The sequence below is a fragment of the Bubalus bubalis genome, chromosome 13 (genome assembly GCF_019923935.1).
Source record: "Bubalus bubalis isolate 160015118507 breed Murrah chromosome 13, NDDB_SH_1, whole genome shotgun sequence".
In the NCBI taxonomy this organism is placed as follows: Eukaryota; Metazoa; Chordata; class Mammalia; order Artiodactyla; family Bovidae; genus Bubalus; species Bubalus bubalis.
This window is the reverse complement of record NC_059169.1, coordinates 70032173-70045219: the sequence shown is the minus strand read 5'-3', so window position 1 is coordinate 70045219 and position 13047 is coordinate 70032173. Positions and strand designations below refer to the sequence as shown.

The 13047-nt window shown below is 35.8% G+C and overlaps 1 long non-coding RNA gene across 1 annotated transcript in view; it reads right to left on the bottom strand.

Moving 5' to 3' along the window:
* LOC102413401 overlaps positions 1-13047 on the bottom strand; it is a 51255-nt gene that overhangs the window by 2147 nt on the left and 36061 nt on the right. Inside the window, exons 6-9 of the long non-coding RNA XR_006543810.2 lie at positions 7948-8071; positions 4709-4906; positions 2630-2696; positions 1902-2090 (exon numbers count right to left, since the gene is read on the bottom strand). This is a non-coding gene — a long non-coding RNA (uncharacterized LOC102413401). The remainder of the gene's footprint in view (positions 1-1901; positions 2091-2629; positions 2697-4708; positions 4907-7947; positions 8072-13047) is intronic.

The window sequence follows — 13047 nt, the reverse complement described above, 5'->3', positions numbered from 1 at the left end:
GGCACATGGTTGGAAGCAAACAGGGATGTGTTAGATGCACCACAGACAAATTCAAACTCTTGCCTGATTTAGGGGAAATAGAAGACTTTAACATATTCATATGGGTATCACTTAACTTCTTGACTGAACTGATCAAAAGAAAATCATAAGAAATTATAAGAAAATAATGGCAGAAGTTTGTGTTGGTCAACCAAACTGAAAACTCTGGTGATCAAATCACAGACTCGTAATCGTCCATCTCAGATACATAGGGAAGAATCATCACCAAGCATGGTTTGTCCATCTAGTTGGGCTTCCCTTATTCTCCCACTTACGTTTGTTTCAGCCTCTTTCTATCACCTAAACTTTCGTTTCTGATAAGGCACTAAGGATTTTAGCTTATTCTTGAATCTCAACAATGTAAACTTTTAAGTGGCTGGAAGTTCTTCCTAAAAAGGATTTTCTGAAAAGGAGCTCTAGTGTTGATTTTATTCTTAAATTTAACATACAAGTCATAATTGCAAAGAATTCTGAGTTATGTTAAAGTCAAACTTAATTTGAGCTGCTTCCCTAATAGCTCAGTTGGTAAAGAATCCACCTACAATGCAGGAGACCCTGGTTCGATTCCTGGGTTGGGAAGATCCACTGGAGAAGGGGTAAGCTACCCACTCCAGTATTCTTGGGCTTCCCTTGTGGCTCAGTTGGTAAAGAATCTGCCTGCAATGTGGGAGACTTGGGTTTAATCCCTGGGTTGGGAAGATCCCTTGGAGAAGGGAAAGGCCACCCACTCTAGTATTCTGGCCTGGAGAATTCTATGGACTGTAAAGTCCATGGCATCGCAAAGAGCTGGACATGACTGAGTGACTTTCACTTCAAAATATACCTGAAATCAGGAGTCTGAAGTAATATAAATGGTCAAGGGAAAGCAGTTTGAGAAATATATGACTTAGGGAATTGTAAGCTGTTTCTAATTTGTCTTATATGCTGTTTATATCTAACAAATGTCAGCTCAGTTATATATATCTTTGTATTGGTTCTCTATCATGAACAACAGAAATGGTCACATTACCAGAGACCTTGGTGAAATAATAAAAGACTTGCTAAGACTTTTAAATATCCCATATTCTACTGTTATTTTTCTTCTGTGTTGGGGAAGTTGACTCTGTAACAGCACATTGAGCAATGCAGAAGGCAGTAAGAGGAAATTTTTAAAAGGAAATTTGGGAAATTTTATTACCTTCCTGGAGCTATTGAACCCATGGAAAACACCAGTGTAACATCAAACTTAGTGTTTTAAGCAAAAGTTTAAGAAGTAAAGAGATGAGATGAAAATATATTACTATAAATTACTTAATTTCTGGAATATCAACAACATCATAAAAACATAATTGCTCACCAGCTTTGTCCCAGAACTACACTTTTTGAATTGTTAGGTCTTCTATTGGATTTATTAGAGATAAAAAGTTTTGTACAAATTTCACCAAAAGACTCATCATCTCAAAATTATTAAGCTTAGAAAATGCCTTAATATTTATCTAAGCAATGAGGTCAATCCAACCCCCCAAATATTTTAATAGATAAAAAGCTAACCCCTTACATGGTGAATGGGAAATGAGTATTAAGCATGGCACACAATAAATAAGCAACAAAATACAGCAGAATAAATAGGACTTAACTCCCCAAACTGAAATATGCCTAAGACTTAATCACCGAGTTTTCTGTACCTTCAGGTTTCACACCAACACCTCAAATCCAGAAATCATTGTTTTAAAGTGGCTTTTTTTTATTCTGTCAGTTGAGTAAAACACACCAACTACCAAGTGTTTGTATTTCATGTTACTTTTCTCATTTCACACTCTGGTAAGAATTTGAATATCTTTGGGTTCCCAAGTTGGAAGCCAAATAGGAGAGGTTTATCTTACCCTTCTTGTAAAAACGCCCCAAGAAAGTCTGGTTGCAATGTCTGCGGTTCCATGAGTTCTTTTAAGATGAGGACTGGGATTGTGCTTCATACTGGTCTTTATATTCCCCCACAGTGCCAAACAGTGGAGGTGAATATTCAGTGGAGGTGATGAACAGATTCAGGGGATTAGATCCAGTGAACAGAGTCCCTGAAGAACGATGGACAGAGGTTTGTAATACTGTACAGGAGGCAGCTAACAAAAGTCCATGGGGTTGCAAAGACTCATACATGACTTGGCAACTGAACAACAGTGATAGACATCTAACACTCTTACTGAACTCAAGTGAAAAATTTGGAACACTATAGTCTCAGTAAACATCCACTTGGAAAAACAAGAATTACAGTAGATTCAAAGACAAGTGATATTTTACATGAAGAGTCTGAATGAGCTGATTCAAGTTAAAGACTACAGAAAGAAACCCATGGTATTTGTCTATGAGTTTATATGGGTAACCACACAAAAATCGAGATGTATATAGATACATATAGATGTATATAGAAATACTAAGTAGTTGAAGGTTATGCAAAATTATACATTTAAAATAGCCAAGCCAAACTAGGATATACCATAATATGCTAATGAAAGTGTAATGCTACAAGAATGCTTAGTAATTAAATAAATATTAAAGGAATACAAGTTCAGAATGAATGTTACATGACTACAGTCAATATTAAATCTTGACTTACCTCCATAATTTAGAAGTCATGAAAAGATAGTAGAAGTCATCAGACCTGGCACGTAAGTCAGATGTAACTAGGATGGAAACATAGAAACAAATGTTCCCAGTTCTGGATAACTTGACTTGAAGACATAGGTTCACTGAATTTGGATTAATCAAACGGTTCAAAGATTTAGGTAAAAGGGTCTAAAAGATTCTAGTATATTCATAAGATATATTACTGAGTTTTTAAAAGGCTATTTTGGAAGCACATGTTAATACTTTAGGTTTCCTTACATATCATTAAAGTAGAATATATTAGAAATTTAAAATGTAGAGTTATATGTTTCTGTCTCATGATGGGCATGTAATTACTAGAGAAACCAATCAAGATACTTTGACTTTCTAAATAGGAATCCTATAAAGCAAGGTCTAACTTCTAGAAAACCAGATTACTACTTTCAATTAATTAAAAAAATTTTTTTGCTTGGTCACTTTTTAAATTTCTGGGTACAATTTAAGCAGTATTGAATCTCTATTTGATTTTTTTTGGCTAACGCTTTTCTTCAGAAGCAAACCCAATTTAGGGTGAAAGGAGAAAATGTTTTTGACCTCTTAGCTTAATCTCCTCTTAACTGTTTTTCTCCATCAAAAACAAGTATTTAAATATGGAATCTCAATTATCTAAACCTATTTTGACCATCTTCTGGAATTTCTTGTTATATCTCTTCTGAAATGCCACAGTTGCTGTCTTGGAAAACTCATCTTCCTGGTTTTCAAATTTCTGTTTATTATTACAATTCTTCAGCCAGAATGCCAGGCCTTTGTGCTGCACTGTTTCTTGAAATTGGAGACCAGCACATTTCCCACAATTTAATTACATGCTTTTCCATTTGAGAAATTAAAGTTATGTCAATTTTACAGTTTTAACTGACTGAATTGTTTAGACTTGAAGCTCTCCATTTCATTCCTTCAGTTTAACAGTGGGAAAGATTTTGTTTAGTGAATAGAAGCAAAGGGAAGGTTCAAGAATATGAACACATTTTAGTTATTGACTTTCATAACTGATACAAGTGTAGGAATTTTCCTAAAGGCAGAAGCTTGAGATATAACACTCGAAGAAAAAAAAGGTTTTAATTCCATTTTGGAAATGTTTATTTAAGACTACATACCCAAATATTTTTTTTTACATAAATGTAGGTGTTTATGTACTTCTTTTTAAAAGAAAGGGATATATTGTCTTTAATAAAGATCTTTAGTTAGCTTGTCTACCCGTATCAGCTTTGAATGGGTAACTGACACTGCCTCTCCAGTCAGACTTTTACACAGAATTCCAGTTCTGTATATTCAGTGACTTTTAATCAAAGCAATTCCAAAAGAATGCCTGGATATCATTTTAAATTCAATATTACAAAAATGGGACTCAACATCTTTCCTTCTCAAATTAGTTTTTCTTAACTCTCTTCTTTCAGTGATACTATCATTGTCTTCCAGGACAGGAAATGTTACTTTTGACACCCACTTTTATTCAACTCATTATGATGTTGTGCAATTTTTTTCTTTTGAAATATCTTAAATTTATTCTCTTATCTCCATTTCCATTGTCAGTATTCTGTTCAGGTTTTCTTCACTCCTAGATCACCACAGTAGTCACATGCCCAGTTTTGTTGCCAACAGACTTTCTTAGAATCCTTCTGTATACGGTATAGCTGGATTTAATTTCCAAAAATTCCATTATTTTATGTTTTTATTATTTTGGTTTCAAGAGGCCATAACATCTCCCTATTCCTTGCTCTATCAAGACTAAAGTCCCCTAATTTGCCTAATATCTAGACAAAGGCCCAATGACTTAGTTCTAACCTAGTTATCTAAATTCATGTGACCTTTGCCTTGGGTCTTAAGGCAAAGGGCCCAAGTTACTTTTGGGGGAATACTGCATCCTATTTTGGCTTAGGATCTTACCCACAAACCAGAAAAGTCCAGTACTTGACAACTCAAAGCATCTTAATTTTCAAGCGTACAGGCCACAAATTACAAAATGAAGACATTTTTTACTGAGTCAGCAGAGACATCTGTCTAATGCCCCTGCAATTCCCTAGTTACTTACAGTTTTGAACTGAGGAGATCATCACATGTGGCATTTATTGCCTTTTACTAGAACGAGCTGTTGTCTGGCACTTTGCTCTGTATGGACAATGTCTGTTTTCTGCTTCTGGTCTCAGTCCTTTCTCCACTTGGTCTAGGTACACAAGATACGATTTTTTTTTTTTTTTGATGGGGGCAGTGGTGATGTCAAAATAAGTGCCTAGAAAACAGGTCATAAAGCAAATCAGTATAGAGGGGAAACTGCTTCACCATGGGAATCATTATTTAATTGCTGGTTGAATTCCTGACTGCTGGCTAAATATGTCTGGTAAATATGTCAACCTCCCTCAAAGCCAAATCAAACCCAAAAGCAACATTAGACTTTTCAAAAAATGTAATTTATATATAGGTTTTGGAAATCAGACAAAAATGTCCTATAGATTTTATATAAAAGCTCTAAGGGTACATAAAAATAAATCCTTATCACATTATAACTTAAATGTCCTAGCAGAAAACAAACAAGTTCCATATTTGATCCACAATTTTTTCTTTTATTTCTGAAAGCTTTTTTCAAGTGACTTGGATAGTCTTTTATAAAATTGTCCAAGAAAGTTTGTAAGAAAACCCATTTCAGTCAATAAGGTAGCTCTAGTAAGCAGAGGGATTCAGAAGCATACCATTAACTCTAATCACTTTAAAGCATTGTAGCAGATGTTCAATAGTTATTTTTGTGATTATAGTAATGCTGGCTCTCGGAATTCTTTTTTCTGAGAAGTATCTTTTAATGTAAGGACTTCTCATTCTACTTGCATCTCCCGTCTCCTCAGGCTGTGCATGTGTGCTTAGTGGCTCAGTTTTGTGTCCTACTCTTTTAAGGCCCCACGGGACTGTAGCCCGCCAGGCCTCTCTGTCCATGGGATTTCCCAGGCAAGACTACTGGAGTGGGTTGCCATTTCTGTCTCCAGGGGGTCTTCCTGACCCAAGGATCAAACTCGCATCTCATGCATTACAGGAGGATTCTTTACTGCTGAGCCACTGGGAGAGCCTCATCTCCTCAGTGAAGTGAAAGCTGCTCAGTCGTGTCTGACTCTTTGCAACCCCATGGACTAGTCCCTGGAATTCTCCAGGCCAGAATACTGGAGTGGGTAGCTGTTCCCTTCTTCAGGGGATCTTCCCAACCCAGGGATGGAACCAGGTCTCCTGCATTGCAGGCAGATTCTTAACCAGCTGAGCCACCAGGGAAGTCCATCTCCTCAGAGAGACAACAAATAAAAGCCAATAGGATACAGTTAAATTATACTTTCTTGGAAAGTTTTAGATGATCAGCTAGATCACTAATAGCCTCAAAATTTCATAGGCTTTCCAACTATTCATTCCCCCATGCATAGGTTTCTGGCTTTAAAATTTTAAAAGGAAATTTCTTCAAGGTAGTTAATTAATGCTTGAATGTTAATAGGCAGCATAGAACAGAGGAGCTCTGATATGTGAAACAATTCAAGATGGAGAACTTCTAAATTACCAGGTAAGAGCCTTGGCATTTTTATATTTATGTAGCTGGTATTCAGCCTTTCCAGAACATATTGTCTCCAAATTACTACTGATTTTCAGCAATCAATTGGCATTTATCAAGCATCTTGCAGAGTATATAATGGAAAATAAACTAGATGGACCTTCCCATGATCAGATTTCATTAGAATCACTTCTTAGGCATTTTAACTGGGTTAGGATGTTACCTGGGAGAGGTGCCAAATAAACTAATCTGTGCTAATGTGTTTAAAAAAAAAAAAAAAAAGCCTCTGCTCATAAAGAAGGATGTATTAATTGTTCTAGGGCAGGTAAGGAGCACAAAAGAGAGAAACAGTATTTCTGTATGAGGAGAAAAGTGAACTGGGAAAATTTCATGCAGGGGCTAGATACCCTAAAAATATTTAGATAGCTAAAGATGAGGGAAAGCACATCCTAAGAGTAAATAATTTGAGCTAAGGGTGGATGAAAATTAGAGGTTTGGAAAAGGAGTAATGTTTTTATTTGGCTTAACAACAGTACTACAGTATTAACTCATAATCATTTCTGTAGTGGTAAGGTCAATCTCAACTGGGCAAAAAGTATCCCTGACAGTAGGCTTTTGGCCATGCAACCCCTTCCTCTCAAGATTTCTCACTTGACTTGCTGAGTTAAAGGCCTAGACTGCCCAATGTTTCAGGTAATCTGATTTAACTTAAGCCTAGGCTTCCTTCTAATATTTCTTACAACTCATGTTTTATTTTCCTTCAGATCACCACATTTTGATTTTTCAAGAGACTGCAGGCAATCTGAATACTCTCATTTTCTTCAATTAGAAATTAGGGCACATTATGCAGAGGAAGGAAAACAATCTCAAACATGTACACTTATTTCCCTACCATCTCCCCAAGACCAATCTGTTTTAAAACTGCAACTACTCTTCCATACCTGATCATGACTTTCTTCATGTTTTCTGTACTAAGTCTCCAATTCTTTCATTTCATTGAGTTAATCCTATTTTTCAATAGATAGGAACTTATTTTCCACCTCCTCTAAGAAGTCTTTTCCGTTGTCTAGATCCACATTTTCTTTGAGGTTCTACTGTGCATTTCAAGTTCGTAAGCCAGACTTTACACTCCACTCTTCTCTAGTTGTTTCTTGTAAGTCAGTACTATATTACCAGCTAGGCTAAAAGTTCTTTGCAGACAGTGACCATCTTTTTTAGACTATTGTGAAGTACTGGGCATAGAATAGGTCTTTAATAATAAAAGATCATCTCACTTGAAAAATGTAAACAGAAAACTTTTAAGGCATTTTAAGAATTATTTTAATAGCTTTTTGATGGGATGAAATTATATTCACTCTTATTTATAGACCTCACGGAGAAGGCAATGGCAGACCACTCCAGTACTCTTGCCTCCAAAATCCCATGGACGGAGGAGCCTGGTGGGCTGCAGTCCATGGGGTCGCTATGAGTTGAGCACAACTGAGTGACTTCATTTTCACTTTTTACTTTCCTGCACTGGAGAAGGAAATGGCAACCCATGCCAGTGTTCTTGCCTGGAGAATCCCAAGGACGGGGGAGCCTGGTGGGCTGCTGTCTATGGGGTTGCAGAGTCGGACACGACTGAAGCGACTTAACAACAGCAGCAGCATAGACCTCAAATTATCACCATGTCAGATTTTTACACTATTCAAAAATAGATCTGCATATGGATAAAACTGTCCTGCTCTACTTTGATAAGGTATATAACATACATAAACATGTTGTGTACATAACCATGATCAAAACCAGTCGCCATTCTTGGGATTTCCCTGGTGGTCCAGTGCTTTTGACTCTGTGCTTCCACTGCAGGCGGCAGGGGTTCGATCCATGGGTTCCCTGATTGGGGAAATAAGATCCTTCATGCCACACAGCCCAGAACAAAACAAAACATAGCAGCCATTCTTGATAATCCAATCCCTTCTGATACAATTTCTTGCAATAGGAGAGATTTACAAGTATTAATACTTGGTTGTGGCCTTGCTTACAGCCAATAGATTAAATCGAAAGGTTTGAAATTTGAATCCTTTAGACTGTACACATTTCAAGTGTGTTGTCAAATTACGAATACTATATAATTTTGTTTAGTTTGAAATAAAGTGAAATTTTGCTTAAAGGGAACTGGAATTCTTCAAATTGAATCCACCTGAATTTGTCTCTTGCACTCTACTTCAAGAAAAAAGTCAACTTTAAGAAAAATTATAACCAAACACCCTTTGGACATTATCGCTTAAAACACATTAAATACTACTCTTGAAACTTCTATACCTATTATAATATTTTATATGACTTGATCCTTACATAAAATTTAACATTCAGCATATTGCTTAAATCAAAATATACTGAAATTTTATAATTTTTATTACTGCTTTACAAAATATTCAAACAAGGTTTAAGGTCATTGTAAATGCCAGTTGACTAAATATCCAGTACTTTCATATTGTCCCATTAATTCAATTAAATGCTGTATCTGATAAACATTAAAATTTTTTCTTATTTTTCAAAAATAAGAATGAGTGTGTGCCTCTCCTTATCCAAGTTTCCATGGAGCTGTATTTCTTTCTGTTGGCTATGTTTCATATAGTCAAGGATACAAAGCATGGGGAAAAAAATCTAAAATTTTTCCTAGAATGGAAAAGGTAAATATATAATATCCAAAATTCTAAGGTGATAACTGAGGTTTCCACCTAAGTCTGCAAGATTAATGAGTAACATGTCAGTGTACAGAATTATTTATAAAATAAATACACTGTAGACTGACTCTGTCCTAGGATTATAAAAATTTAGGACAAGACAGACCTTTTACTTAAAATTTACAGTGAGAAAAAAAAAATTTACAGTGAGACTTGAAGAGAGCAATTTACTTAAGGTCACACAACTTAAAGCCAAGCCAATTTTTAAGTATTTGACTATGACCACATTTAACTTCTCTAGGATAGGACAGTTTAAGCTTCTGTTTACATTGTCATTCCCCTGGCAGAATAACCAAGCGATACTAAACACTTCTTCAGGACAACATTCACAAATAGGAACTTTATTATACTAAATTATAACTTTTTGTTCTGCTTCATTTCATGATCTTCTAAATCAGTGGGAAAACTTATGTTTCTCCTACATGCTTAATTATCATCTAAATCAAATTCATTTTGATGACACTGAAGAGACTAGTATCAGAGGCAAATGCCTCTGAACAAAATAACTTGTTGAATGAATAAATAGCACTACATACATTACTGAATGAGATTCAAGTGATGGAAGTTTCATTGTTTGAGACTTAAAAATGAGGACAAAATGAGAGAAAATAACTTACAGATTCTCATGTCTAGAATCATCAAATTAATCTAATGGACATTTTCACCCCTAATTTATTTCTTGATTTTCTACATTATTCTTAATTCTTATAGGAATCCTAATCCTGAATTATTTCTTTTTAGAAAGACCTAGATTATTGCAGTTTCTTTTCCTTAGGAGCCAGTAACAGAACCAAACACATAGTCTAAGAAGATTTACTCTAGAAAAATTTTGTTTCTAGAAGTTTCATATTTTCAACTATGAGAAATTAAATACAAAACTACTGAATATTAAAAGTAAACATTTTGAAAACAGAGGTTGTAAAGTTGTAAGACTGTTGATAACAGAATTCTAAAAATTTTGACTTACCATGTTAAACAAATCAGATTGATTCAATATTAATTTAAATGTTTATGGGAAATCTACTCCATGTCAGGTATGTTTTCAGTTTAATTTTAAAGTTCTTATATGCATAAGGAAATTGTTACTTGAAATACATCAGATATCACAAATAATAAAATTACACATTTCTACACATGAACAAATGAAAACTACAAAAATTTAAATAGCAGTTTCATATAAAAAGGTTATCATACTAAGACAGGAAATGAAACAAGATGAAAAGTAAACTTTGCCAAAATAAGGAATTTTCATACTAGATTGAAGACAAGGTTATATGCTGATTTCATCATTCCCATGCTTCCTTCCGCAGGTCTCTGGATAAATTCCATTGAGCAGTTATCTATTTAAAGGTAACACAGGTCTCTGGATAAATTCCATTGAGCAGTTATCTATTTAAAGGTAACTAACGGTTGCCATGTGTTGTATTTAGAATCTTGATGTCAAAATCCTAAACTAATGCAACAGTATCTTAGGCTTTTTCCTTATTTAAAAATGAGAGTATTATTGGCAGTGAGCAATTAATTTTAGAAAGCATCTTAAAAATAAAACAATCTCAGAGTGCAGACCTATCAGGAATATTATCAACGAACAGGTCTGTTAATTATAAAACACCCAAGTATTTGGTAGGTCATGCCTAGTTTGGAAGGCATTTTAACCATGAAGAGTGAGAGACCATCATGCAAAATCAATCTGAGAGCAAGCAGAGTATTATAAGGCTAGAACTTCAGTTAATTTGGGAATGTATTTGGGTCCTCCAAATGAAAGTAGAGTCCAGAAGTCAGATGATTTCCCAATTCACAGTCAAGCAGCTGAATGCCATGAATTTAGGCAGGCAGCATTTAGAGGCTGGGTACTGTGTGTTCAGGAAGCTGGTTAAAGTTAGAGTCTGGGAGATCAGCAAGAAAAGAACACGAAGACAGTGCTAGGAAAAAAGGTCACACCCTATGACCTCAGTGGCAAAGATGAAAGTGAAAACTGTTTCTTGATGAGAAACAGAGACAGTCATAAATAGTTGTTCTGGTTGAATTCTTACATAGAAGCTAATATAACTTCACTGGTGTAAGCAAAGTTGATTTGGATTTGGCTGTCTTAAGCAATGGAGCGTAGGGTCAGTCAGGTGAATGATAAAGTGGGGAAAATAGCCATCAAATAATTTTCATACTTTTAAAACTACTTAATATTTTATAAAACCCCAAATCTTGAAATGGAAACAGAGCTAACTGTAATTCCTGACCTCCATAATGCTTTCTTGTAACACTTCAGGAAGAACATCTCAGAAGCCACTTCAACCTATCACACACAGTTTTCCTAAGACTTACATCAGGTATACTGTCAAAGTTTGTTACCTAGAAGACAAAACACACTCTGTGAAATTCTTTATGCCTTAACTAATGCATCATCTCAGTAAGAGATAAAGAGCCTTCACAGACTTACTTTATGTATAAAACTTATTAGCTGGGAAGAACTATTTCATGTTTCTCATTTCTCTTTCCCTGTGGTCCTTCAATGAAACTGTGATACTGGTGATCTGGAAATAGATTTGATCTAATTGATCTTAGGAAAATTCTACTGAAAGGATCTAACTTCTGGCTATCTAACAAGCCAGTTGTTTTTAGTAGTCATCCTAATATTGGTATCAATGCATTATTGTTATCAATGCACTCAACAGTTATTAAGGGAATTAACATGATATTGAGTGCTCCATGAGATTATGGGCTCACTAAATGGGCTAAGATAGTCTGGGCTCAAGCTATTAGGCTTATAGGCTAATCATAGAGAAATAAGGAAAATAATCACAATATGATGTAACATAAGCAATAATGAAATGACTATAGGGATGACAACAGAAAAGGGAGTTAATTTTGTGTGTATGTGAAGAGGGTGGGAGCAGGTTGCCCTTCTGAGACAATACCCCAGAGTATTTCTGAAGGCTCAGTGAGAACCTGTGATACTGCCTAGAATTGCTCTATAGGACAGGATGAAGCTAATGATGATAAAGCCAGACAGAAGCCCTTTAAATTGACATGAAATACAAAGAAAATGGTATGTTTCACAGCTTAGGGTAATCTGCAAAATAAGTTTACAACTTGAATGTATAATTTTTCTGCAGCCTTCTAGTTACAAAAGTTCTATTTTCTCTTAGATTTTGATTAGCTTCTAAAGAGACACATGAAGTGAGATAACAATGCTCTTTGATGCTAGGATGCCTTAAAAGCAGTACAACCAAATACGACCTATAGATTTGCAGACTTGCTCTGGACAGTTAGGTGGGGCAGTTTTCTCAGGGCTGGACACTGCTATTAAGGGCTGACACACAAAAACCCAGGTCCAGTGTTACCAGAACACCTCTCTCAGAGAATGTGTCTTGCAGTGTGATAGTAGCAGCATCATGGAGTACTTCAGAAGTTCCTTTGTGCTTAGTATAGTACTTCCACATACAAATCTATCTTAACATTCTTCAGAAAGTTTAACTGTCATTTTGAGCCTTTTAGGGCTTAATTTCCACTTTGTCTCCTCTATCTCTTGTTAACTATAGGACAGAAGTTGTAGTTCATTAAGTATGAGCTCTGCAATCAAACTGAGCTTCAATTCTGACTCCCCCTTTAACTAGTTATGTGACAGTAGGCAATCTATTTGGAGAAGGCAGTGGCACCCCACTCCAGTACTCATGCTTGGCAAATCCCATGGACAGAGGAGCCTGGTAGGCTGCAGTCCATGGGGTTGCTAGGAGTTGTATACAACTGAGCGACTTCACTTTCCCTTTTCACTTTCATGCATTGGAGAAGGAAATGGCAATCCACTACAGTGTTCTTGCCTGGAGAACCTCACGGACGGCGGGGCCTGGTGGGCTGCCGTCTATGGGGTCGCACAGAGTCGGACATGACTGAAGCGACTTAGCAGCAGCACGCAATCTATTTGCCTGTGACTCAGTTTCCTTACAACGTGGGAGAAACAATATATCTCCTCCATTAGGTGGTTTATGAGAATTGAAAGGATTTTTAAAAGTTTCTGGCAAAGGATAAAAACAATGTGTAATTTCTGTCACTCTTAGCACCTAAAGCTTGAATGGTTTCCATATGCAGTTAAAAAGAAATCGTATCTACAACCCAAGGGGTAGATAT